This window comes from Myotis daubentonii, chromosome 11, assembly GCF_963259705.1.
Source record: "Myotis daubentonii chromosome 11, mMyoDau2.1, whole genome shotgun sequence".
NCBI classification, from domain to species: Eukaryota; Metazoa; Chordata; class Mammalia; order Chiroptera; family Vespertilionidae; genus Myotis; species Myotis daubentonii.
This window is the reverse complement of record NC_081850.1, coordinates 66,983,744-67,003,126: the sequence shown is the minus strand read 5'-3', so window position 1 is coordinate 67,003,126 and position 19,383 is coordinate 66,983,744. Positions and strand designations below refer to the sequence as shown.

Sequence of the window (19,383 nt, the reverse complement as noted above, 5' to 3'; positions counted from 1 at the left end):
TGGCTATAAATTCCCACTTGCCCATGCTGTATTTGGAGTAGAGCTCAATCTTTCTCCCCCATTTCTCCCTGTGTGTCCTGCATTTCCTCTTTCTCTAAAGACACCACTCATTGGATTAGGTCCACCCACATGACCTTATTTTAGGTGAATTACCTCTTTAAAGATCCTGTCTCCAAATATAGTCATATTCTGAGATATTGGGAATAGGACTTCAACATGAATTTTGGGGTGGTACAATTTAGCCGGTAACTGTCATTTCTTTAAAAAATGTTAATAACCCAAGTAATATAGAAACTTGTTGTTATTGCCTCCAACAATACAGGTAAATTTAGCTAAAGCCCTCCTTTCCCCACCCCACTCCATCCAACTATTAACACTGCTACCAGACTGTTTCTAAGCCTTTGCAAATATGGTGAACTCACATAAAGATACAGTTGATTTTTCTTTTACATAAATAACATTATATTTGTCCATACTGTTTTGCAAATCCTCCTCATCATTATTTTAAATGTGTATATTCACCCACCCTTGCTCAGACCCAGAATTTAGCAATGGCTAAGTATGTTCAGAACATTTGTTTAAATATTGAAAGGAATGAAGGCATGGAATATAAATCCACTAATGAGTTTTGTAGCAGTCACCTGATATCATAGGGCCTCATTTTTCTTGAGTGTAAAATGGAGTACAATAATTATAATACTCACCTCCTCCAGTCCTCAAATGATCAATTAGAGGTTATCCTTGTTCAAAAAGAGACAAGGGGCCCAAAATGGAGTCACTTATGCTAAGTCCATGTCACCAAACTGAGACTTAATACCTAACCTAATGGTAGTTTCAACCTTCCCCAGGAATATAATCTTAACCGGCCAGTCTGGAATTTCCTGGTCAGCACTAATGAGATAATTCACCTGGTAGACCCCCTTTATCTTGCCTGAAATAAAATAATCCTTTCTTTTGTTTTGACTTCCTTGTATACCGCCCCCCCCCCCCCCCCCCCCCCGCTTCTGCCTTTAAAAATTTTTCCTTTTAGGCAGCTCTTTGGAGTTCCTTTCTATTTGCCAAATGGGATGCTGTCTGATTCATGAATCATTGAATACAGCCAAATAGATCTTTAAATTTACTCAGTTGAATTTTTATTTAACACCCTTCACTATAATACTCAACCAGCATTGTCAACAGGAAGTCCACTATCTTTATTCAGTTTCATTTCCTTGATATTTCTGAGAATCTGGGGAATGCTTCCATTCTCCATAAAACCCATCCTGATGGAAGCTAACATCTATTGACCAGGCCACTCTTCTGAGGATCTGTCTGCTTTCTGTTCCTCTTTACCCAGAATCCTTTCTCTCAGTTCCCCAAAGCACACCTAATACCAGTAGGTTCCGCTTAAAGTATTTTACTACAGCCTTTCTGGTGGCATCATTATCCTCCCCCTCATTATTACCTCTCAGAGAAGCCTGGGGGGTGGGGGTGGGAGGTAGGTCCTGTCAGCGTTTCCCTAGCAGGTGAGGACTCAGAGGCTCAAAGAGGTTGAGGAACTTTCCCAAGTTCACTCAGCTAACGGGTGGGAGAGCCAGGCCCAACGCATTTTCCAGCGCTTGGCTATTATCAGTGGTGGAACCACAGCTCATTTAAGCTGTTTCACACAAAAGCATTAAAGTAACTGAACCACATAGTGAGATAGTATTCTATTTTCAGTTATCTTCCATTCCTTCTGATTCAATCGAGGAAAGCCTCAGAAACACTCTAATACCCGTTGAAAAGTTCTCTAATGTGCCAATCTCCCTTTCTAACACAGAAAGAGCAGGCACCAGTATCTAGCTGGAGTTTAATGACATTATTTTGTTTTCCTTGTATTTACTTTTATGGAAACAATGTTGGTTTCCCACATAAATGCTCTATAAAAATATATTTAAGTTTTTAAAAGTGAGTAGATTTACAGAACAGTATTAAGTCAACAAATAGTATGGTTAGTTCATTAAAATGGCAAAAAAATTGTGAGGTTTGGGGCCTCAAGGCTGGGGAATAGTAATAAGGAGGAACTTAAGACAGGATGCCAGAATCCATTGCCTGGCCTGGCCTCTTCAGTCCCCAGGGGCCACCTCTCTCCTCAGTTCCTGGCAGGGACCCCGAGCCTCCAGAAAAGCCAGTTAACATCTAAATACTCCAGACCCACCAGGAGTGCAGCCTTTTCTTTATGCTGCCTTATTGTCCTTAAATTTCTCCATTTCAAGGAGGTGAGGGGTTCCATCTCTCTTAGCATAATAAAAATCACTGGCATTTTTCTCTTAAACAAACAAAAAAAGAGCAGCCAGTTTTCTCCTCACAGGCAATTAAATGACAGCAGCTTTGCCAAGGCGGTCCTTTAGGTCCATTAAAGGCCTGGTAGGGCCTTAGGTCCTAAGAGCAGCCTCCCAGCCGGGAGGGCTTTGCTCCTCCCTGCTCAGAGTGAAAGCTCTTCCTGGTGCATGGCTCTGACCTTGGCCCTGGCGTCTTCTGTTCAGACATGCCAATTTTTGTGGGCCAGTCTCCTTGGCTTGGCATTCGAGGCCCTTCACAGTCAGTCCAGTAAGGTGAGGTGAAAGCACATTGGGCCAGGACTCTGGAAACCGGGGTTCTGGTGCTAGAGTGAGCCCTAATTTGCTGTGTGACCTCTGTGGGTTCCGTTTAACCATCAGTAGAAAGAAGGGATTGCCTCGTGGTCTGAGAAGGAATGGACAAGAAAGATTTGGACAGAGCAGTCAGGTGGTGATAGGTCAGAGAGATCATGGTGAACTGAAGTGGTGGTAGCAATAAGATAGAAGGAGTATTCGGCAGGTGTGGAAAGTGTTTCTAAGGTAGAAGTGATAGGTCTTGCTGATGGGTTGAATGATCTTTTACCCTCTCTGCCTCCACCCCCTTCGGTATTTAACTTGGAAGTGTCCTCTGCCTCTGTCTCTGGACTTGACCGTGTGCCTGGCTTTGGGTAATAGAATGAAGCAGAAGTGCAAGTACGGTGCTTCCAAGTCTACAACTCGAGAGGCCTTGCTCTTTCCTGTGTTTCTGTCATCTCCATGAGGACATTCCTGAGGTAGCCTACTGGCATGGAACAGATACGTGGCAGAGACTTGAAGTGCCCAGTCAGCCCAGTTGAGACTCGTCTAGATCAGTGGTCGGCAAACTCATTAAACAATAGAACCAAATATCAACAGTACAACGACTGAAATTTCTTTTGAGAGCCAAATTTTTTAAACTTAAACTCTATAGGTAGGTACATTGTTATTAACTTAATTAGGGTACTCCTAAGGCTTAGGAAGAGCCACACTCAAGAGGCCAAAGAGCTGCATGTGGCTCCCGAGCTGCAGTTTGCCGGCCACGGGTTTAGATGAGTCTTTTCTAGAGCTGACATTCTGTGGACTGTGGCTTGAGACTGAATTAATTGACCAGCTCAAGATCTAAGAGGCCGAAAGAGCCAGAGCTGCAGTCCAGCTCTCAGACTTGACCATACCCAGCCCAGCCACAGGGAGGACTTTGATGCTTTGCCACTTCAAATTGTTTTATGCCTGAGGCATCCCATGTCAGGAAAAACAGGTCTGCTGGGAATTAAGCTGGCCTCCTGGCTTCCCAATGGGTCTTCTCATGTAAATAATCAGCCAAAAAGCTCTATAGGTTGAGGAAGCTGCTCGCACTTGATCCCTCTTAACACTCCTCCCATCCCAAATGACTGGTTTCAGCAGTTTTCTGTCTTGTCTTTTAAAAAGGAAGATAGGTGCTTTTAAAACTTGCCAGAGCCTTAGCTGGTTTTGCTCAGTGGATAGAGCGTTTGCCTCTGGACTGAAGGGTCCTGGGTTCGATTCCAGTCAAGGGCACATGCTGGGGTTGCGGGCTCAATCCCCAGTAGGGGGAGTGCAGGAGGCAGCTGATCAATGATTTTCTCTAATCATTGATGTTTCTATCTCTCCTTCTCTCTTCCTCTCTGATATATATTGATATATATATATATATATACACACACACACATATATATTTTAAAAACTTGCTAGAAAGCAGATGTTCAGCATAAAATATTTGAACAATATATAAATGTACGAAGAAGAGTAAACGTCAACTAAAAATATTATGTACCTACCCCTGTCTGAGTGATCTTTCATGAACATTTTTGTGTTTTTTGTGTTCATCCTCCTAGGCTTTCTCTAAGAAATACAGGGTGGGGCAAAAATAGGTTTACAGTTGTGAGTACGTGAAACAGAGTTGATTCTTGTGTTATTATTTACTCTTATATTATTTTCCATAGAAACAACTATAAACCTACTCTTGCACACCCTGTATAAAGACATATATCTTTATAATGAAGACAGGACCATACTACAAATACTATTATAATTTTTTAAAAGTTCAAATTGTGATTTATGAAAATACAAAGTGAACATTTTTCAAAGTTTTATTAACTTAGTAATTAATGAATTGTCAACTGAAAAATAATACTGACTAGATGTTTTGTCACCAAAAAGGATTTATTCTGAAAAAGAAGGGGTTGCAACCCAGTGTACGCAGATGTGGCTAGCCATGTACCTACCCACTCTGGCTTTCAGACCTAGGTGGAGGGATAGTCATAGAAGGGAAAAGAAAGTTAAGGAAAGGGGAAGTTAGAATCATAGAGCGTTATTATAAACAGAGTTCTTCTTATAGGGTTTGGCCTATAGGGTTCTCAAGATTCCAATTCCCATAGAGTGTGAGAACTTCTATAACCCTAGGTCCTCCCATTAGTCTTCTGCAGAATGAACTAGTCATATAGTAAAACCAGTTCAAAGGAGAATCTGATTAACATACAGCGATACATACACACAATTAAGATTGCAGAAGTACATTTTCTAATAGATGTAAAATTGATAACTATCATTGGCACAATAAACTGATGTTTAATCTCTTAAATTGTACATTTACAGACAAAATCAGTTTGTATTTCTATGAACAAGAAAAATTTGCATTATTATAATTTTTCTACAGTTTATAGGGTTGTGAAATAGCTGAGTCAGAGATAGTGAAAGACAAGCCCTAGCTGGTTTGGCTCAGCGGATTGAGTGTCGGCCTGCGGACTGAAGGGTCCCGGGTTGGATGCCAGTCAAGGGCACATGCCCGGGTTGTGGGCTCGACAGGAGGCAGCTGATTAATGATTCTCTCTCATCGTTGTTGTTTCTATGTCTCTCCCTTCTTCTCTGAAATCAATAAAAATATATTTTTTTAAAAAAGAAAGAAGAGTACAATGAACAACCTTACATCCTTCATCTAGATTTGCTAATTTTGCCACAGTTGCTTTATTTCTGTGTACTATACGTACACACGCACACACACACATACAGACACACACACACACACATGCCTTTTTCCCCCGAATCATCTGAAAGTTGCTGGTTTGATGTCTGTTTACCTCTAAAATCATTAGCACATATCTCCTAAGAACAAGAACACTTTTCTACACGATCATAATGTTATTGTCACATTCAGTAAATGCATGATTAATGCCATAATACCTAAAAACAGTTAATGTTTACATTTCTTCGGTTGGCCTGATTATATTGTTTTATAACTTTACAGTCTTCATCCAGCAGTATAAGAAGCATTTAGTTTCCATGTCTCTTTAGTGTCCATTAGTCTGGAACAATCCCTCCTGCCCTATTTTTTTTGGCTTTCCTGACATTGGCATTTTTGAAGAGTCCAGGGCAATTGTTTATAAAATATTTCATAATTTGAGTTTGTCAAATGTCTCCTCATTATTCAATCAGTTCACACATTTTGGGGCAAAAGGCTGTCTAGACGATGCCATGTCTTTCTAGTGCATCCCATCGGAAGGCGTATGTTATCAGCTTGTTCCATTATTGGCAATGACCTTGTCTGTGTTTTTGGGCAAGTGACTTCACCTTGTTGAATCCTTGACTTTTCCATCTGTAAAAAGGATTCATTCATATAAAGTGCTTAGTCTAGTGTCAGACACATGTTAAATGCTCAATAAATGAAAGCTACCTTTGCCAACAGTGCTGTTATTATTTAAACCTGAGAAAATTCTGTTATTCAGTGGATTAAGGGGATAGAAACAATGAATTTGATCCAGCTCTGTGACCTTGAACAATTCTTGTCCTCATTCTGATGAACTCCATTTCCCTCATCTCTAAGTCAGGGCTCAGAATCCCTACCCTGCAAACTTCATAGCATCATTCAACAGATTGCATGGGTATCTACTGTGTGCAGAGTAATCACAGTCCTAACGCTAAAAGCAAAGAGTGAGCGTTGCTATTCTCCTCCTTTAACACATGGTTAATTGGCATTTCAGAGCCAAAGCGTAGCAAAGCAGGGACTCCATCCAGCCCTCCCTGACCTCTGTGCCTGTCCTCTTTCCTTTAGGTCACTGTGTCAGAAGAGCAAAGGAGCATTAGATGTGAAAACGCTCCACGGAGCTGCAGAGCCCTATAAAGGTAAAAGGGTATTTCATCAGCCCAATTACATTCCTTCTAGGGAAAACGTAACTGGGAGGACAGCAGGAGATTTTGGGTACATTTTTTTCTTCTTTTCAATTCTTGAGATAATTCATGAGAGTCTTAGGTTGATGTCATTTACCAAGGACTTCTCCTACATTCAAACAATTACTAGGTGAAGGTAGCAGAGATCCAGCCAGCTCAGAATCAAATCCTCAATTGAAGGAGCTAATTAGAAAAGCTTTTTGAAGTAGTAATTCATTTAGGACATTCTTTTGAAGAAGACCCAGAAATGGCACAGGTTATTCCCACTTATATTCCCCTGGGGAGAAGTCAGACACACGGTCACCCTAACCACAAGCGAGGCTATGCAAAGATGGTTTGATGGGGCAGCCATGTGCCTGGCTACAGGGCTACTCACAGGCAAAAAAGGGAGGAAGGGTTTGGTGAACAGTCAGCAATTTCTGCCATATGCCATTCCAGATAGCCTACATTTCCTTGAGGATCTGTGTTAGTTTCCTAGGCCTGCCATAACAAAGTACCACACATTTGGTGGCTTAAAACAGCAGAAATATCTTGTCTCACATTCTGTAGCCCAGAAATCCAGGTGTTGGCAGTGCCAATCTCCCTCATGTCTTTTCTAGCTTCTGGCCACTTCAAGGAGTTTCTTGGCTTGTAGATGCATCACTCCCATCTCTGTCCTGACATGGCCTTCTCTATGTGTCTTCACATTGTCTTCCCTTTTATGTATCTGTCTCTGTGTCTGAATTTCCCCTTTTTAAGGACCCCAGATCTATTGGATTAAGGCCTACTCTCATGACCTCATTTTTAATTTTACTATTTCTGTAAAGAGCCTGTTTCCAAATAAGTCCACATTTGGAGATATTCAGGGTTAGGACTTCAACATATCTTTTTGGGAGGGATACAGTTTCATTGATAGCAAGGTCTAATATCTGCAACCAACTTTTGGGCACTGAAATCTGGATCACTTGTAACAGAAGCAAACAGAACGTATTGAAGAATATTGGGAAACTCCTGGAATGGAAGGAGCACTTGAATAATCAGGTGTTGGGAGACAGAAATTAGGGCCACCCCAGGCCAAAATGTGGACATCTCCTTAGGGCCTGCTTTCTAGATGACACCGCTCCTGAGTACTTCTGGCCAAGTTTCCCTTCTCTCAAGACACAAATTCTTGGAAGAGTCCCTTAGGTCAGCCTGTAGTGGAGTCAGGGTTAGGGGTATGTGGATGGGGCCAAGTGAAGGGCAGTCTAGCTGGACCTCCTGGGGTGTGGGAAGGGTAGTTCCTCCAAAGAAAGAGAGGGGCTTCTATCAAAAGATGGGGAGGAATGCCCAGCCTGTGTGGCTTAGTGGTTGAGCATTGACCCATGAACCAGGAAGGAAGTCACGGTTCCATTCCCAGTCAGGGCACATGCTGTGGTTGCAGGATCGATCCCTAGTAGGGGGCATGCAGGAGGCAGCCAATAGATGACTGTTTCCATCTCTTTCTCCCTCTCCCTTCCTCTCTTTCAAATTAATAAAAACATATTTTTAAAAAAGATGAGGGAAAGATGTGTTGCGCAGGCAAAACCACAGCTGTTTGCTACACATTGTAATTCATTTGAGAAGGATTGTCAGCTCAGGCAGTTATATTTCTAAATATTTTGGCATTTAAAGGAGCCAGATTTAGTCATCTGGAAAATGAAAAGTAGTGGAAAAATGCAGTATCATGTGGTAGAAAGAGCACTTATAGTGGAAATAGGAGAGCAGGTTTTTTTTTTTTTTTTTAATATTTGCAGATGGTATAATCCTATGCTGAAAACTAAAGCAAATTAACTGAAAAGCTCTTGGAAACAACAGGAATGCTCAACCAAGTATCAAGTTTCTAACTAGAAATAAAAATAATGCAGTATAATCAATTAGAAAAAAAGCATAACAGAACTGAAGATGTTATTCAAATTAGCCACCAAGGCAATTTGTAAAGGATTAAACTCAGCAAAAACTGCAAAGGGTCTGAGATTCTACTTGGAGACATAAAGGATGAAGGGTGGGAAGACTTGTGATTATAAAGATATCATTACTCTCTAAATTTATTTATTCAGTGCAGAAATCTCAGTAAAAAATTAAAATCACCTCAGCCAACTAAAATCTTCATTACTTTTTTAACTTCAAAATATGAGTGTAAAATTCATAGGATAATTGCCTGACCTTGGATGGCAGGCCCTCATAACCAACAGGCTTCCTTCCAAGGGACAGGGCCTAGGTCAGTGATGGCGAACCTTTTGAGCTCAGCATGTCAGCATTTTGAAAAACCCTAACTTAACTCTGGTGCCGTGTCACATATAGAAATCTTTTGATATTTGCAACCATAGTAAAACAAAGACTTATATTTTTGATATTAATTTTATATATTTAAATGCCATTTAACAAAGAAAAATCAACCAAAAAAATGAGTTTGCGTGTCACCTCTGACACGCGTGTCATAGGTTTGCCATCACTGGCCTAAGTTTTGACTCTGGCTCTGCAAGTAATGTAATCTTTTCGGGCCATAATGTCCTTACTGTGAAGTGGGATAATCATATCTTTCTGCTTACAGAGCTGAAGCAAACTGAGAGAAAATATTTGAAATAGTTTTATAAATTGTAAGGCACTCATCAAGCTATAATACAATTTTCTAAAAATCCTCCAACAACGCCAGATAAATTCAACATTGTGAATTTAACAATCACAATGAGAAATATTTTCTTTTTTAAAAAAAATATATTTTATTGAATTTTTTTTACAGAGAGGAAGGGAAAGGGATAGAGAGCTAGAAACATCGATGAGAGAGAAACATCGATCAGCTGCCTCCTGCACACCCCCTACTGGGGATGTGCCCTCAACCAAGGTATATGCCCTTGACAGGAATCGAACCTGGGACCCTTCAGTCCGCAGGCCTACGCTCTATCCACTGAGCCAAATGGGTTAGGGCGAGAAATATTTTCATTGCTCTCATTTTGCAAAAGGACCAACACCTTTTCTCTCATTAAACACAGTTACAGATGATTAGTAAATACTTGATTCCTTCGGAGGAGAGATAAAAGCTAATGTGAGCTGCTTATTGCACTAGAGAGGCAGCCATTGGTGTGGCCACTCCCAGGTCATGTGAACTGAGCAAGATGCTCATGCTTTCCAGCACCTCCTCTGCTCCACCCTCCTTACCCTGAGTTATCATTTATCTTCTGTAGAATGAAAGGTTAGGGACTTCATGAAGTTTGGGAACAAAAATCCTGGAGTCCTCACAAATCTCAGTTTGAACCCTGGTGCCAGCATTTACCTTGAACAATTCATTTTTTCTTTTGCCAGGTTTAAAAATCTATCAGACAGGATGATAATATCTACCTCATCAAGAAGACCCAAGGCTTAAATGTACATACAAAGTGGCTGGAACATAGTAAATGCTCAATAAAAATGGCAGCTGTTGTAATTACCATAATAATACTATTATATATGAATATGATTATTCTTATTATTGCTACTACCTCTAAGGCCCTTTGCAGCTCTGAAATTCTAGGATAATATGTCAGAGTAAAGCTAAAACAGGAAGAAAAAAGATTTCCTTAATAGGACTTGAGTCAGTATCGCAAGTGGGACAGTTTTCTAGAAGACAAGCCCGTGTGCTCACAGAGCCTTATTTAACCTTGGTGACTCACAACCAGAACTCACTGCACCCTGTCTGCTCTGGAAAATGGGGGAGAGTTAGACAAAGCCAGATGGGGCTGAACAGGGGAAAGTCCTGGCCTGGGAGCCTGCAGCTGATGACTCCTCAGACAGTCTAGTCCACGAGTTTTTAACTCTTATAAAATATATTGAACTGAGGATTTTTTTTCTTCAATTAATTTTTGAGATAGACACCACTGATGGCCAACTCAAAGCTGCGATGCCTCTCTCCTTCCTTGAGGGCAGAATCCTGACGTGAGTCAGGAGAGAAGGATGCAGCCTCAGGGCAAGGGCTAGGAGGAAGTTTGATTATTCTTGCCGGTGATTGGCTTAGGAATGGCCATGTGACACCATTCTGGCTAATGAGATAGGAGGGGCGTGTACTCTGAGGCTTCTGGGAAAATTTTCCTCATTGTTAAAAAAAAAAAAAAAAGACATGCCCTACCTGTACTTTTTATGGGACTACAAAAACAGTACAACCACTATGGGGGGTGTATTAGGTTCCAGTTGTTGCAAATTACCACAAACTTGGGGACTTAAAACAACACAAATTAGTCTCTTAAAGTTCTGGAGGTCAGACGTCTCACTGGGCTGAAACCAAGATGCTGACAGGATGTGCTCCATCAGGAGGCTCTAGGGGAGATTCTGTTTCCTCCCCTTTTCCACCTTCTAGAGCTTCATTCTTTGCATTCCCTGGCACATAGCTCCTCCTTCATCTTCAAGACCAACAAGATAGTATCTTCAAAACTCTCCCTGCGCTGTCTTCTTATGGCCTTCTCTTCCATGGTAAACTTTCCCTCTGCCTCCCTATTATAAAGGAGCCTTACAATTGTATTTAGAGTTTGCCTAGATAATCCAGGATACTCTCCCTCTCAATATTTTTAACTTAATCACATCTGGAATCTCTTTGCCATAGAAGGTAACATACAGGAATTAGGATCTGAGTATCTGTGGGAGCCATGAGTCAACTCTCCCTCCCTCCCTCCCTCCCTCCCTCCCTCCCTCCCTCCCTCCCTCCCTCACTCCCTCCCTCCCTTTGTCCCTTCCTTCCTTTCTTCTTTCCTTTTTTTCCCTCTCAATCCCTCCTGTGCACCCTCCCTTCCTTACATCTTCCCATAAGCATTTGTTGGTTCCTGCTGTGGATCAGACCCTAGGCTTGAAACTAGGGATTAAAGATAAAAGAAATGTGGTTACTGTTCTGAAAGAGCAGAGCAGGGGAGACAGATGTATCCACAGCCAAAAATGGATATAATGTGGATGCATCACAGAGGGGGGAGGAAATTTAACTGGACCTCGAAGGGTAAGGAGCATCGCCAGACAGAGCTAATGGGGAAAAGAAGGACATCCTGGCCAGAGGGAAAGAAAGAGCAAATGCTTGGGAAGACAAGAAAGCATAGATGGCTGGTAGGGAGGGTAGGGGAAAGGTCATGGTGTCTAGGAAAGAGTGCGAGCAGATGAAGTTGGCGCTAGATCAGAGAAGGCCTTGAAGGTGGTGCTAAGAAGCTTGGAAGGTGCCCGCCGGTGTTGGTCAGTGGCTGAGCGTTGATGAATGAACCAGGAGGTCACAGTTCAATTCCCAGTCAGGGCACATGCCCGGTTGTGGGCTTGATCCCCAGTGTGGGGCGTGCAGGAGGCAGCTGATCAATGATTCTCTCTCATCATTGATGTTTCTACTTCTTTCTCTCTCTCCCTTCCTCTCTGAAATCAATGAAAAAATACATCTAAAAAAAGAAGCTTGGAAGGTGATAGTGGCTGTTAAAGAGTTTTAAACAGGAGCATGGTAGGATCCTGTTTGTAAGAAAGATCCTTTGGAGGCCATCTTGTGGTGGGTGGTTAGAACAGGGTTAGACTGGAGAGGGCCCTGCGTCCAGTTAAGAGACAGTTGCAACACTCCAGACCAGAGATGATAAGGTAGGATCTGAGGCAATGGAGATGGTGAGGGGGGAGCCATTGCACAAGCAATTTAGAAGATAGATTTGATAAGAGTTGACAGTGGAAATACCTGCAGGGTGATATTTAGGAGATGTGGAAGATTAAGTATGAAGTGGCGCCTGCCATTTTAATTCCTTCCCAAATAATGTGACCTTATCTTCCATTCTTTTCAGAGGATATATTTATATTTATATGATCTCTCTCTCTGAAGCTACCTTCTCTCTTTTTTATTTATTTTTTATGAGTGGTTCTTCCTGATTTTAGTGAGCCGTAATGGCTTTTTCTTCCCAGCCCCTGTTTCCTGGTGCCTGGTTCCTCCATAAAGATCTTGGTGAAAACTAGCCATGCTCCGAGACTTTCCACTGGTCACCTGTGAGCTGAGCCAATCAGAGTCCTTCTCTGTGGTCTTGAAACTGGGTCAGAAGATATGGCTGCTACTCTCTGGAAAAGAATTAAAAAGTAGGTAGCTGTTGGCTGATGGTGCAAGTGGCTGTTTTTTAAGAAGCGAAAAAAGCTGTGTTTCAGTGAGTGGGAATAACAAAGTATAGGCTCAGAGAAACATGAAAGAAGTAAAGAGGGCCATATGTGTTCCCACCACACTCGAGGCCCTGATTCCTCCTGATCCTGAGGCAGGATGTTTCTACCTGTGGGGTTCCTTTTGCTTTAGCTAGCTCTGGCCAACATTACTGAGCCCAAAAGCACTTTAATATTTTTGTCTACAGAAGCTATTACAAAAGTCACACACCAGTGATTGCATCTTCCAGAAGTGCCTTTGTGTTCATGCAATTTACTCTCCCAATACTTCCCTTTTTTGCTTCTTGTTTATTTTTTAGAATAAACTTTTAAATTGAAATATAACATACACATAGCTGATGTTCATTGTTAAAAGACCCATTTGTAGTTATTTTTTAAGTCACTACTCAAAAGTACTAGGTAAATAGAAGGCAAATTAACCAATTCTCCCCCAAACATTTACTGAAAGAATTCTCAGTGCCAGTAGGTAATGGGGAAGTGGAGATGAATAACATCCAGTCTGTATCATCCAGAACATACAACCTATAGGGGGGTGGGCAGATGGGTATGGACAAGGCAAACAAAGTATTATTTGACAAATTCTAAAGTAGAGCATTTATTTGACAAATATTTATTTAGTGCCCAATACGTAACAGGCTCTGTGAAATAGTCTATGGCAGGAAGTCAGTCTCACAGACCCTAAGTGCTAATGGAAGTATCCTATATAATAAAGATCTAATATGCAAATGGCCGTCACACCCTCACGCCCTCGCCCTGGGGCCTGGGGACCTGAGGCCGAGCCAGGGGACCTGAGGCTGTGCCCCCCCCCCCCACCCTGGCGTCGGGGCCGGGGGACATGAGCTCATGCCCCCTGCCCCAGCATTGGGCCGGGGGACCTGAGGATGTGCCCCTCCGCCCTGCAGGGCTTGATGGGGGTGGGACTGGCTGGGTCTGGGTCTCGCATGATTTCGAAGCTCGCATGTATGGGTGAGCGGGGACTTGACTCTGGGTCCTGTGGTGCGCCCCAGACTCTGACAGGAGGGAGATTTTCATATACATTTTACAAATTTTCTTTCATCTCTGACACTTCTATTATAGAGAAAGGGCAAATAGCAATATTAAAATATTTCCTCTAATTAATTCCCTTTTAATGTGCATGAATTTTGTGTGCCAGGCCACTAGTAGTATATAAAAAGAGATGTGGCCCTGAGGGGCCAGGAATGGGGAAGATGGCATTTGAGCTGGGCTTAGTATTGAGGCAGGTGGAGAAGGTGGAAAGGGGTATTTTATGGTCAGGAACCAGCACGAGCCAAGTATGGGAGAGCAATGGTTCAAGAACATGGCTGGGAGCTGAGAGAAGACCTCATGACCAGAGGTAGATTATGAGTTGGGAAGCAAGGCAGTGGCAGGATATGAAGCTGGATGAGACCCTGGGGCCAGATCACTAAGAGTCTTAAGTGCTATGTATGGCACAGATATTTACTGCTCACCAAATATCCATCTACTCCCCACATTTCCCAGTCTCCTTGCAGCTGGAGGGAACCATGTGGCTAGTTTTACCAATGTGCTGAAAACGTGTCAGTTCAGGGCTAAAGTATAAAAAAGCAAGCTTTCCTAGGAGCTTACACATTGCCACAGTGACCAAGGAGGCTACACATTCTAAATGGTATAGCTCCTTGATATTGGCCCTTCCATTAGTCTGGGTCCGAGAGTGATTATGTGGAGCATATGTACCATGTGTTAAGCCATTAGGTTTTGGGGGTTAATTTGTTACTGCAGCATAATTTAGCCTATTCTAACTAATGCACCAAGTTGAAAATTTTGGAATTTAATCTAAAGATGGAGAGTAGCCCTCAGAAAGTTTTAATCAGGTGAGTAATATGCCAAATTTGCCAGACCCTGCCATCTACATTGTCCCTATTTGCATGTAACAGCAGTGTCATTATCTACTGTCCCATCTCAGGAGGATTTGACCTTGTTCAGTTCAGCTCCCACTTTTCTTGTTCCCTTTCCCCCACCATGCCCAGAGCTTTCTTGTCACCACTCCACTGGGTCCAGGTTTTGCCCTGGGGCATATATCACCTGGAGTAATAGGGCAGGTTCACGTTGAAGGTGTATGGTATGGACGGGCATCTCTCCAGCTGGGCAGGCATCCAGTGAGTTACCAATGCTACTGGAGTGACCTGTTTATTCACCAGTTGCCTACAGAGGCACAGTGTGCATGGACAAGTTTGGTGCAGGCAAGAGGACGTTCTCTTTCTGGTCATGGCTGAGCGAGCTGTGGCCGTGATTTAGCTCTTCCCCATGCCTTGTGTCCCTTGAAGCCGTCATTGCTAGTACCATTCACCTGGCTCAGTTGAGCTTCATGTCCTCTTCCGTTTTGGTAAACTGCCCCAGATCAGCTCCCATGCCAGTGCGGCGCTTGTGGTGACTTTCTGTCACTTTCTTCTCCTCTTGCTATTCTCTGATTCCTTCTACTTTAAGAAAATCTTTCCCCTTTTCTGGCCTCTTCCATGGTACTTCCTTCTCTCTCTCTTCTGGTTCCTCTGTTCTTCTCTAGTTCTTAATAGACTGTTGATCTATTAAATCTAAGGCCTGGTTCATCAGCAATTAATACAAACAAACCCAAAAAGAATAGATTTCCCTTTCTTTAAGCGTAGGGAGGGCTCAACATTCAGACAATAAGTGAGGAAAAATAATTGCTCTAAGTTGGCAAAAAAAGGGAGGCAACTTCAGACTGTTTTTAGTATGAAAACAAATTGAACCTTCACATCCTGCCACACATATAATAGCAGGATTTGGCCTCCCCCCAAACAAGCCACTTGTTCTAAAAGCTTTCAGCCTTACACCATTGTAGAGAGCCATCTCAGGGCTGGAGGTCCATTCTCCTTACTTATTCTTATTTAGGCCCTTCTCATTCCCTTTTTCTCCTCCCAGTTCCCAATGCCCCCAACTCCTCCCCCTGGAGTCCACCCCAGAGGAGATAAAGAATTACTTAAAATCAGAATTACTTTTTCACCTGAAGAGATCGTCCTTTACTTTCTGATGGTTCGGACCTTTCCCTTCCAGACTGGGCTCTGAGCTTTGGCTTTACACAACCATGGAAGAGGCTATAAAAGGGGAAAGATTTTCTTAAAGTAGAAGGAATCAGAGAACAGGAAGAGGAGAAGAAACTTCTCAGGGTTTCCCCCCCTAACACAGGAGCAGTTTTCTCCAGAAGATGAATTCTTCTGCCATCCCTTTAGTAACAGCACATACAGCAATATTTTTGTGTCTCCACCACGTGTGTTTTCTGTGAATTGTTATTATTTTGACTAGAGAATACAGTCACATGGTTTAAAATTCAAACACAATAAAGGGTATGCACAGAAGAAAAAAATCTACTTTCAGTACCTATCTACCTGCCACCAGTACTCTCCCAGAGGTGGCCAATGTTACAGTTTCTTATGTATCCTTCCACAGTGTTTTACACAAGTACAAGCAAACACATACATCTATTCTTTCCACTATTTTTTACTTTTCACACATGCTACATTGGTTTGTACCTTGCTTTTTTTCGGTTAAAAATACTAATGTAGCTTGGGAAGGGAATGCCCCCATCTTACTACATAAAGAGTTTTATCTTTCTATGGTATTCAGTATATGGGTGTTGTGTAATTTATTTAAATAATCTCCAGTTACATTTATATGATTTCTTGTGTTTTTACTTTAAGCAGTGCTGCCCTGATAATCTTGGATATTCCATTTTGCACATTTTTTTAGTATATCTGTAGAAAAAAAAATTCCCGGAGATGGAATTGCTGGATCAAGAGAATGACAAGTATTCTAATTGCCTGTCTTTGGCTTGTTCCAAATTACAGTCTTGCCAGCCATTAAGAGACACTTCCCCCCCGCCCCTCCAATAGAAAACATGTATTTCTAGAAAAACCCTCTAGGGCCATGTAGGAGTTGGATAGGAGGGAGAGGACCTAGTAATGCCTATGAGGGAGATGGTTTGTTATAGGAAAAATGGGGCAGGGGAGATTCATGCTCTTTGGGGATCAGAGGTTCTCTGAAGGTGAGGCTCTGGAAGAATCAAGAGCTCACCAGTCACAGAGAGGAAAGTGTCTTGCTGGCTCTTCCTGGGAATTTAATCTGAAGAGATAATTTTGGGCCCTGGCTGGGTGAATAGGTTGGAATGTCATCCCACACCAAAAGGTTGCAGGTTTGATCCCCAGTCACGATGTGTACACAAGGCAACCGGTCGATGTTTCTCTCTTACCTCTCTCTTTCTCTCCCTCTGTCTCTCTGTAAAATCAGTCTATATATATATATATATAGACTGATTTTACAGAGAGACATATTTTATATATATATTATATAATTATATATATAATATGTGATATATAATTATATATATAGTATATATATATATAATTTGGGGAGAAAAGCTGTATGCCTGAGGAAGTACCTTGCAGAATTACCAATAAGAGTAAGGAATAGAACATCATTTAGTAATGGTTAAGTAATGATATTCTGTAGAAAAGCAAAGTAGAACAACAACAATAATATCAGCTATTGTTTATTAAGAGTTACTATGTGTCAACATTGGATTAAATATTATTTAAAACCCCATTTAATCTTTATACCAACTCTCTGCATAAGGCACTATTATTTCTAATTTACAGGTGAGAAGATGGAGGATCAAAGATGACAAGTAACTTGTCAAAGGTAACATAACAAGGAAGTGGCAGAGCCGGGATTCCACAAAGGGGTGTGTGACCCCACAGCCTGCACTCTCCAATTCACTAGAATGCCTCCTCTCAAGAGCTCTGGGAGAAGTGTCATCGGAGATGAAGAGATTACAGGTGAGAAAACCGAGGCTCAGAAGGATATATGGCTTTTTTGGGAGGAAATATAAAGAGTATATCACAACCTAGAAAAATGTTTGCTAAATAATGAGAGAAAAAGCTGGTGTTTAATTGTTTAAATATGATGATCACACCTAGAAAAAGTAGAAATACTTGTGGGTGTGCTGCCTACCCACCCAAAATATTCTAGGGCACTCCGGGGTTTAAAGTTTCTGGTGGTTGTCTGTCTTCTATCAGTGCTATGCTCTGCCTAGGAAAGTTGGGGCATTATGGTTACTTTACGTACAGCTAAAGACATTTAAGTAGTGACTGTATTTTTAATACCATGAGCATTTATTATGGAACAAACACTGTGATGTTGTGATATAATAAGAAATATATATTTTGGGTTTTATGTTCTGTTAGTTGGCCTTTGACCCCTGCTCCTGACACAGAGTGCCTGAAGTCCTTGGAATTCCTTGGGTGATAGGAGCATTTATTGTTCTGATGAGGAGACTCTTGATGGCCTCCTGATAGCTTCATGGTGGGGTCTGGTCACCAGAAAGACCAAGCCATGATTAGAAACTTAGAACTTTCAGCCCTACTCCCCATCCTCTGGGAAGGAGAGAAGAACTGGAGGTTGAGTTAATAATTGATTGTGCCTGTGTGATGAAGCCTCCATAAAAGTCCCTGAACTATGGGGTTCAGAGAGCTTCTGGGTTGCTGAACACACAGAGGTGGCACCCACAGAGGCAAGGAAGCTCCACGCCCCCCCTCCACACCTTGCCTGATGCAGCTCTTCCAACTGGCTGTTCCTGAACTCTGTCCTTTATAATAAACTGTTACCCTAGTAAGTATACTCTTTTCCTGAGTTCTGTGAACCATTCTAGCAAGTTTGGAAACTCAAGAAGTGGGTCACGGGAACCTTTGATTTGTAGCTCTTCGGTCAGAAGTACTGGAGGCCCAGACTTGCGATCGGCCTCTGAAGTGGAGGTAGGGACAATCTTGTGGGACTGAGCCCTGAACATGTGGGATCTGATGCTATTTCCAGGTAGATAGTGTCAGAATTGAATCGAATTGTTGGTGTGGGAGAAACCCACGTATTTGGTGTCAGAAGTGAAGGTCTGTGGGAGTAGTAGAAAAGAAACTAGTTTTCCCTACACACACACACACACACACACACACACACACACACTCACACACACTCACACTCATACTTCAGTGTTGCTACAGTGACTCAAACTTTTTCAAAATAGGAAACTCAGAAACCCCAAGGGGTGATATTTGATACAAATCTAGAAGGTTAAGGAAGCAGACATTTTGCGAGGATATCTTAGCCTTACTAATTAATGTAACTTGATATCAATGTCTTGCCTATTCATTAAAAGGCTACTACCGTCATTAGATTTCTGTGGTGATTGTTTTTTAAAGGTTAGCCTTGACCAACTCCATTATAAGTTGTTTTCAGCAGTACAAGTGCACAGAACCAAGGCAAGAGCCTTATATTTATTTCAAACAGTGAAAGTAACAGCTATTAATTGGTTTTTTCAGAAAGGTCAGTTGGAATTCCTTTATGTAATCATTTGTTCATCCTGCCTTCATGTTAGTTCTTCTCTGTACTCATTCAGTTCCTTCATTTATGCATTTATTCCACATTGACTAATCTGTTGTGTGCCAGGTTCTATGCTGGGCACTGGGAGCATAATAGCAACAAGGCGTGGTCCCTGCCTATAAAGGATTTGCTGGTAGGGCTAGAAACATAAACAGATGAATATAACACAGTGTGATGTGTCATTTCAATTTCAGAAGTGTGTGTTGAGGTCTGCTCTGTCCGGGGTGCTGTGCTGGGCACTTTCATAGGCAGTAAAGAATGAGATATCTGGCCCTGCCCTCAGGGAGCCCATAGGCTAGTGGGGGAGACAGGAAACAACCTGGTAACTAAATTATTACAAATACCATCATTT

At 42.0% G+C, this 19,383-nt stretch overlaps 1 long non-coding RNA gene across 1 annotated transcript in view; it reads left to right on the top strand.

Moving 5' to 3' along the window:
• The window catches only part of LOC132212317 (uncharacterized), a 33,581-nt gene extending 16,130 nt beyond the window's left edge, over nt 1–17,451 (top strand). The window contains exons 3-4 of the long non-coding RNA XR_009447702.1: nt 6,379–6,449; nt 17,258–17,451. This is a non-coding gene — a long non-coding RNA (uncharacterized LOC132212317). The remainder of the gene's footprint in view (nt 1–6,378; nt 6,450–17,257) is intronic.
• The last annotated feature ends 1,932 nt before the right edge of the window (nt 17,452–19,383 follow it).